Source organism: Borostomias antarcticus (genome assembly GCF_949987555.1).
Source record: "Borostomias antarcticus genome assembly, contig: scaffold_613, whole genome shotgun sequence".
NCBI classification, from domain to species: Eukaryota; Metazoa; Chordata; class Actinopteri; order Stomiiformes; family Stomiidae; genus Borostomias; species Borostomias antarcticus.
The window spans coordinates 12,501-19,679 of record NW_028175984.1 but is presented as its reverse complement, the minus strand read 5'-3'; the positions used below and the strand labels follow the sequence as shown (position 1 = coordinate 19,679).

At 50.9% G+C, this 7,179-nt stretch overlaps 1 protein-coding gene across 1 annotated transcript in view; it reads left to right on the top strand.

Annotated features, from left to right (window-relative positions):
* Positions 1 to 2,674: 2,674 nt before the first annotated feature.
* LOC311328955 (fibronectin type III domain-containing protein 3B-like) overlaps positions 2,675 to 7,179 on the top strand; it is a gene marked incomplete at its 3' end in the record, with an annotated part of 16,114 nt that continues 11,609 nt past the window's right edge. Inside the window, exon 1 of the mRNA XM_084462846.1 lies at positions 2,675 to 2,728. The remainder of the gene's footprint in view (positions 2,729 to 7,179) is intronic.

Genomic DNA, 7,179 nt, shown 5'->3' with positions numbered 1-7,179 from the left:
CCACCCCCAGCCCTAACCCTCCACCCCCAGCCCCAACCCTCCACCCCCAGCCCTAACCCTCCACCCCCAGCCCTAACCCTCCACCCCCAGCCCTAACCATCCACCCCCAGCCCTAACCCTCCACCCCCAGCCCCAACCCTCCACCCCCAGCCCTAACCCTCCACCCCCAGCCCTAACCCTCCACCCCCAGCCCTAACCCTCCACCCCCAGCCCTAACCATCCACCCCCAGCCCTAACCCTCCACCCCCAGCCCCAACCCTCCACCCCCAGCCCTAACCCTCCACCCCCAGCCCTAACCCTCCACCCCCAGCCCCAACCCTCCACCCCCAGCCCTAACCCTCCACCCCCAGCCCCAACCCTCCACCCCCAGCCCTAACCCTCCACCCCCAGCCCCAACCCTCCACCCCCAGCCCTAACCCTCCACCCCCAGCCCTAACCCTCCACCCCCAGCCCTAACCCTCCACCCCCAGCCCTAACCCTCCACCCCAGCCCTAACCCTCCACCCCCAGCCCTAACCCTCCACCCCCAGCCCTAACCCTCCACCCCCAGCCCTAACCCTCCACCCCCAGCCCTAACCCTCCACCCCCAGCCCCAACCCTCCACCCCCAGCCCTAACCATCCACCCCCAGCCCTAACCCTCCACCCCCAGCCCTAACCCTCCACCCCCAGCCCTAACCCTCCACCCCCAGCCCTAACCCTCCACCCCCAGCCCTAACCCTCCACCCCCAGCCCCAACCCTCCACCCCCAGCCCTAACCCTCCACCCCCAGCCCTAACCCTCCACCCCCAGCCCTAACCCTCCACCCCCAGCCCTAACCCTCCACCCCCAGCCCTAACCCTCCACCCCCAGCCCTAACCCTCCACCCCCAGCCCCAACCCTCCACCCCCAGCCCTAACCCTCCACCCCCAGCCCCAACCCTCCACCCCCAGCCCCAACCCTCCACCCCCAGCCCTAACCCTCCACCCCCAGCCCTAACCCTCCACCCCCAGCCCAAAATGATCAATCTTCTGTTTGATCATCTAAAAAATGAACCTCTCTTCCAGTAGATGTGTAAAATGATCAGTGGTGAAAGTCTCCAGGCTATATTCTGCTACGATCAAAGAGTTGATCAACAGTTTGTTCTATTGCCCTGTAAGCTAAATGTGGCTTTCCTTTGCAACAGCGGCATACACAATAATACCACTTTGAAACACTAGGGGGAGACTCTTTTTAACTCACATAGTTTAACTAAGGGCTACTAAAATATAGCCTGGCTTCTCCAGACCCAGTTCAGGAAAGTGCGACGGGTCCGGAGATGCTGAGTTCCCTTTTGATTTCCAAGGGGCGTTATCAACAGTCACAGACCAAAAGGCCTCTGGGCGCAATAGGATGGACCGGTAACCAGTCAGAGCAACGAAACCTGGGTTAGTGATCCAAACGTAGGGTTAGTGATCGTGTCATCGTGAACGTGGGTTAGTCATCGTGAACGTGGGTTAGTCATCGTGTCATCGTGAACGTGGGTTAGTCATCTAACATCGTGAACGTGGGTTAGTCATCGTGTCATCGTGAACGTGGGTTAGTCATCGTGTCATCGTGAACGTGGGTTAGTCATCGTGTCATCCTGTCTAATTTTTGCCCCTGTTCCGGCGGGTTCGTGACATCGAACGAAACACACCAGATAACAGAATACATACTCTACTGGCGATGGGAAAGGAGTCAGTCTATTTTTTTGCGTGTTTTCCCACGTTCAAAAACCCCACATAAATACAGTGTTTATTGTGTAAAAAGGTTATGAGAGAGGGGATGGAGTGAATGATAGGAGAGGGAGACTGAGAGAGAGAGAGAAACAGAGACACAGAGAGAGAGAGAGAGAGAGAGAAACTGAGAGAGAGACTGAGAGAGAGACGGAGAGAGAGAGAGAAACTGAGGGAGACAGAGAGACTTGGGAGAGAGGGGGTGGAGAAGAGGAGAGAGGGAGGTCAGTCTTGGGTGCAGCTCATGGCTTCTCTGGAACTCTGAGGGAGTTTTCTGACCTGAGTCATCAAGGAGCTGACGTCATGACGACTGACCGCCTCCCTTTCTCAGTAGGCAGGAGGACGAGACTCACAGGAAACACGCGCAGAGCAAAGAGCCTGAGCGACTGTAGATATGACTGTATATATCCTGGAGGATGTACTGTAGATATGACTGTATATATCCTGGAGGATGTAGAATCTATCTGACTGGTACCTACTCTACACACGTGTGTGTGTGTGTTCAAGGAGGGTGAGGGATGGAAGGATGAGCAGAGCAAAGTTGCCAGACTTAGTTTTCACTCCCTCTCCCTCTCTCTCTCTCTCTCTCTCTCTCTCTCTCTCTGTATCTCTCTCTCCCTCTCTCTCTTTCTCTCTCTATGAACTCCCAGAAGAGACAGGCTCCAGATCTTCACTTCCTGTTAGTTCAGTGTCTCTTTTTCTCTGGTTAGTTTGTGATGGCTGCCTCCTGCTGTTAAAAGATGGTACTGTCTGTCTGTCTGTCTGTCTGTCTGTCTGTCTGTCTGTCTGTCGGTGTGTCGGTGTGTCTGTCTGTCTGTCTGTCTGTCTGTCTGTCTAATGGTCTCTAACTGTCTGGTCTCTCTGTCTGGTCTAATGGTCTCTAACTGTCTGGTCTCTGTGTGTCTAATGGTCTCTAACTGTCTGGTCTCTCCTCAGATCACGACACAGAGGCCAAGAGGGTTCTGGACGTGCTCTCCTCCATCGACAAACCACAGGTACTCACACACACACACACACACACACACACACACACACACACACACACACACACACACACACACCACAGGTCAGTCAGGAACAGAACACACATGTCCTCACACACACACACACACACACACACACACACACACACACACACACACACACACACCACAGTTCAGTCAGGAACAGAACACACATGTCCTCACACACACAAACAAACCACAGGTCAGTCAGGAACAGAACACACAAGTCCTCACACACACACACACACACACACACACACACCACAGATCAGTCAAGAACAGAACACACATGTACACACACACACACACACACACACACACACACACACTCATTTGGAGGGTAGAAGATGAAGAGAAGACTATTTTTCCGTGATAGTGTAAGGCCCTCTGGTGTTCTCTAATCTGGCCACAGGAGGGCAGCATCTCCCCAGTCACAGCTCAGCTCCTGACCAGCTGACCAAACAACGCTTAGACTAGAGAGACAGGCACCTAAAATAACTGTCCTGTCTAGAGGTGTGTGTGTGTGTGTGTGTGTGTGTGTGTGTGTGTGTGTGTGTGTGTGTGTGTGTGTGTGTGTGTGTGTGTGCAAGGGCCTAGGTTTGCGTATGGATGGTCGGGACATGTCCCTACCAACATTTTGGGAGGCCCAAATTGTCCCTGCCAACTTTTAAGCAACCTTATTTGCATTATCTTTGGAGTGCAGTTATATTAGATCATTTAGATGGCCTTCCCATAGTTAGGAAGGACAGAACTGACAGGACCATTTTGAGTGAGTTAGTTTGCATTGTTCGGAGTTACATATTAGACCGTTAGCCTACCCCTTTCCTCCACTGGGAATGTGCCATCCCAGTATTCTTTTGATATTTTTTAAACTTGGCTTTAAGATTGGCTCATTTGGCTGAGATAGATCATTGCATTTTTAAAAATGTTGCTGGATCTGAAGACCAACAGCCTTACAGACGCTGACAGCAAGCCATACAGTTGTGATTCTGACAGCCGTTTAGGTACATCCACCACAATGTCGCCTCGTCCTCCAAAGAGGATGAAGGATATCAGGAGCTTTTTCTCCAAAACTGTAAGTAACGTTAGCGTTAGCTAGGTTAGCTAGCTACTGATAAACTAAGTAGCCAACGTTAGACAGGAGTCACATGAAATGCAGCAGCAACTGAGAGAGAGAGAGAGAGAGAGAGAGAGAGAGAGAGAGAGAGAGAGAGAGCGAGAGAGAGTGGAGGGACGCAGCAGCAGGCAGGATGTGATGCACTAAGAACATTGTATTAGTATTATTCAATTTCATAAATATATGCATATTTAAGAGGTTTAACCTCTCGTCCCCAGCAAAAACTGTGTATGCAGGCTACACTGTTATATGGTGTGATGGGAAATTGTGTTTTTGCATAGTCTCTATCATATCAGTATAAGAACAGAATGAACTGTGTGCTGAAGCCCTTACAGGGAAGACCCTGTCCATATGTGGGCCTTCCCTTCCTTAATGTTCCTAATCCATTTCCTCAGAGACATACTGGTACTCTCTAGCATGTGCTCATCTCTACCTCTGGGGTGGCCATAGGGGGCCTATTGTTAGGACGGTTGCCAGATGTGCTTTCCTATGTTCCCATGCTATTCTAATGACAGTGTCTTGGCGAGAGGTTGGTGTCTGGGTTACCAGATAAGGAAGTGAAACCGGCTTTGACCTGTTCGGACACAGTTTTAGTCTTGACTGTTCCTTGACTTATGACCTCTGGTGCCCGGCGGGGTCGGTGCATACTTCTCCTTCTTGGGAAAGTGAGAAACATCCACATGACAGTATCATTAATAACACTTGTATTCCTGTATTCCTGGGTGTGACCTTTGACATGATGTGTATCCTATAAGAATCAACTTCAGAGATGTCTCGGGGCTCGTTCCCTCACTCTTGCTCTGAGGAACGGACCTTCTCTCCAGAGAACCCTTTGTACCGGTATTTCTTTAATAAACTTTGTTTTAATCTTTGGCGCTCGGCATTCAACTTCATACCAAAGAACACCTTGCTACTGAGTTTTTCCACCACAATGGTCCCTATCAATGTTGAAACAAAACCTACGCCCTTGTGTGTGTGTGTGTGTGTGTGTGTGTGTGTGTGTGTGTGTGTTTGTTATTGTGTTATAAGACCAGGCGTCCTGAGATGGAGGAAGTGAATCAGTTAGACAGTGTTGCAGCAGGTACTGTGATTGGACGATTTATACAGAATCTGTCAGTTGAGATCACACAGATAGGTTGGGAGTGATGAAACAGGGGAGGTGTTTGTGTGTGTGTGTGTGTGTGTCTGTGTCCGTGCGTGCGTGCGTGCGTGCGTGCGTGTGTGTGTACAGAGAGGGATGAGAGGTGGTCAGACGGGAGGGGAGTCATGTGGAAAGTGTGTTTTGTTGAACGCTGTGTAGATGAAGCATCTCTCTGACAGATAGTCTCTCTTGACTGATGGTGCTCAGCCTCCCAAACAGCCCCTCAACGCTGTGTCAGCCCCTCAACGCTGTGTCAGCCCCTCAACGCTGTGTCAGCCCCTCAACGCTGTGTCAGCCCCTCAACGCTGTGTCAGCCCCTCAACACTGTGTCAGCCCCTCAACGCTGTGTCAGCCCCTCAACGCTGTGTCAGCCCCTCAACGCTGTGTCAGCCCCTCAACACTGTGTCAGCCCCTCAACGCTGTGTCAGCCCCTCAACGCTGTGTCAGCCCCTCAACACTGTGTCAGCCCCTCAACGCTGTGTCAGCCCCTCAACGCTGTGTCAGCCCCTCAACACTGTGTCAGCCCCTCAACGCTGTGTCAGCCCCTCAACGCTGTGTCAGCCCCTCAACGCTGTGTCAGCCCCTCAACACTGTGTCAGCCCCTCAACGCTGTGTCAGCCCCTCAACGCTGTGTCAGCCCCTCAACGCTGTGTCAGCCCCTCAACGCTGTGTCAGCCCCTCAACGCTGTGTGGATGTGCTCTGTCGGTCTGTACTGAACGTTCTCCAGGGCAGATTGAGCGTTCAGTGGATGTGATCTGGAAGAACGCAATGGTGCGTTAAATTACTCTCACACACACACACACAGACACGCACGCACGCACACACACACACACACACACACACACACACACACACACACAGCTCCTCGCCAGTATTGGTGCTCATTCATTCCTCCTCTCATTCGAGGCACAGATGTTAAGCAGGAATAACTGTCTTGAGCGCAGAATGATTGTGGAGAAGATTCTCTCAAACGCACACACACACACACACACACACACACACACACACACACACACACACACACACACACACACACACGTCCTTGTTTGACCTGGACTACGTCCCCACTAGGCCTGGGTTCAAAAAATCGATTTTCCGATTTTGAATCGATTCTCATTTTATTCTCTAGAGATTGATTTGTACGTCCAGAGATCGATTTTGTATGTATTTATGTATTTATGTATTAATGTATTTCCCCTGTTAGTGTTGCACGGTCGGTACTTATTGTAGTTCAGATGTGTCTCTTGAAGCCCTGGAGAGGACGTGCGCCTGGTTGAGCGCACGTGTTTAGTCTCCTCCTCAAGCTTTCTCACTATTTATAATGGGTCAGTTCAGATCAGATGCTTTATTCAACACATGTAGTGTTCAGTAAAATGTTGCTTGTATTTCATTGTAGAACTGCGCACATCGTTGATGCACTCAGCCCCTCTGTCCCTCTCTCCCTCGCACACACACACACACACACACACACACACACACACACACACACACACACACACACACACACACACACACACACACACACACACACACACACACACACGCTGGCCCCGTCTGTAAACAGCCCCTCCTCCGCTCCTCTCCGTGCGCTCACATGTTGGAGACAGCTGAGCAGAATCAATACTGGTAGCCCTACACGAATGGTTAGTGATATCATGAGCACCTCTGATCTGATCAAATCTGCTCAAAACTGATACAGTTAGTTAACTCTGATAAGTTAGTATGTTGACAACACTGTCAATCTCGTAGAGTTAAGTTAGCAGGCACGTTATATTAGCTAGCTAGCCAGCTAATTAATGCTAGCCTAGCTAACTACTGAACGGTGCCTCATGCTAGCTGGGGTAACCAACGTCAGGAAGCTCAGACATTACAGTAACAACAATGCAGCTCATCCCCATTAGCAGTGTGAATTGGGTGCTTCAGCGACCATGCATGCACAGTAGCCAGTGTGAATCAAGTTTAAGGACGCAGCACGATGAGTCAGGAAAATCCCCCATAATTAAGATCAGTGGTGGAAGAGTGGCTTTCGAATGTGTCGGTAACCAACACATTTGGGCTTTAATGGCCACATTTTTTCACATTTCGTGTCATTTTAAATGAGCTATTGATGTGTCATCACTAATGAACAGTGAGTAGAGTAGACACCTTGTTCCCAACACAAGAGGGAGAGATGGGGAGAGGCA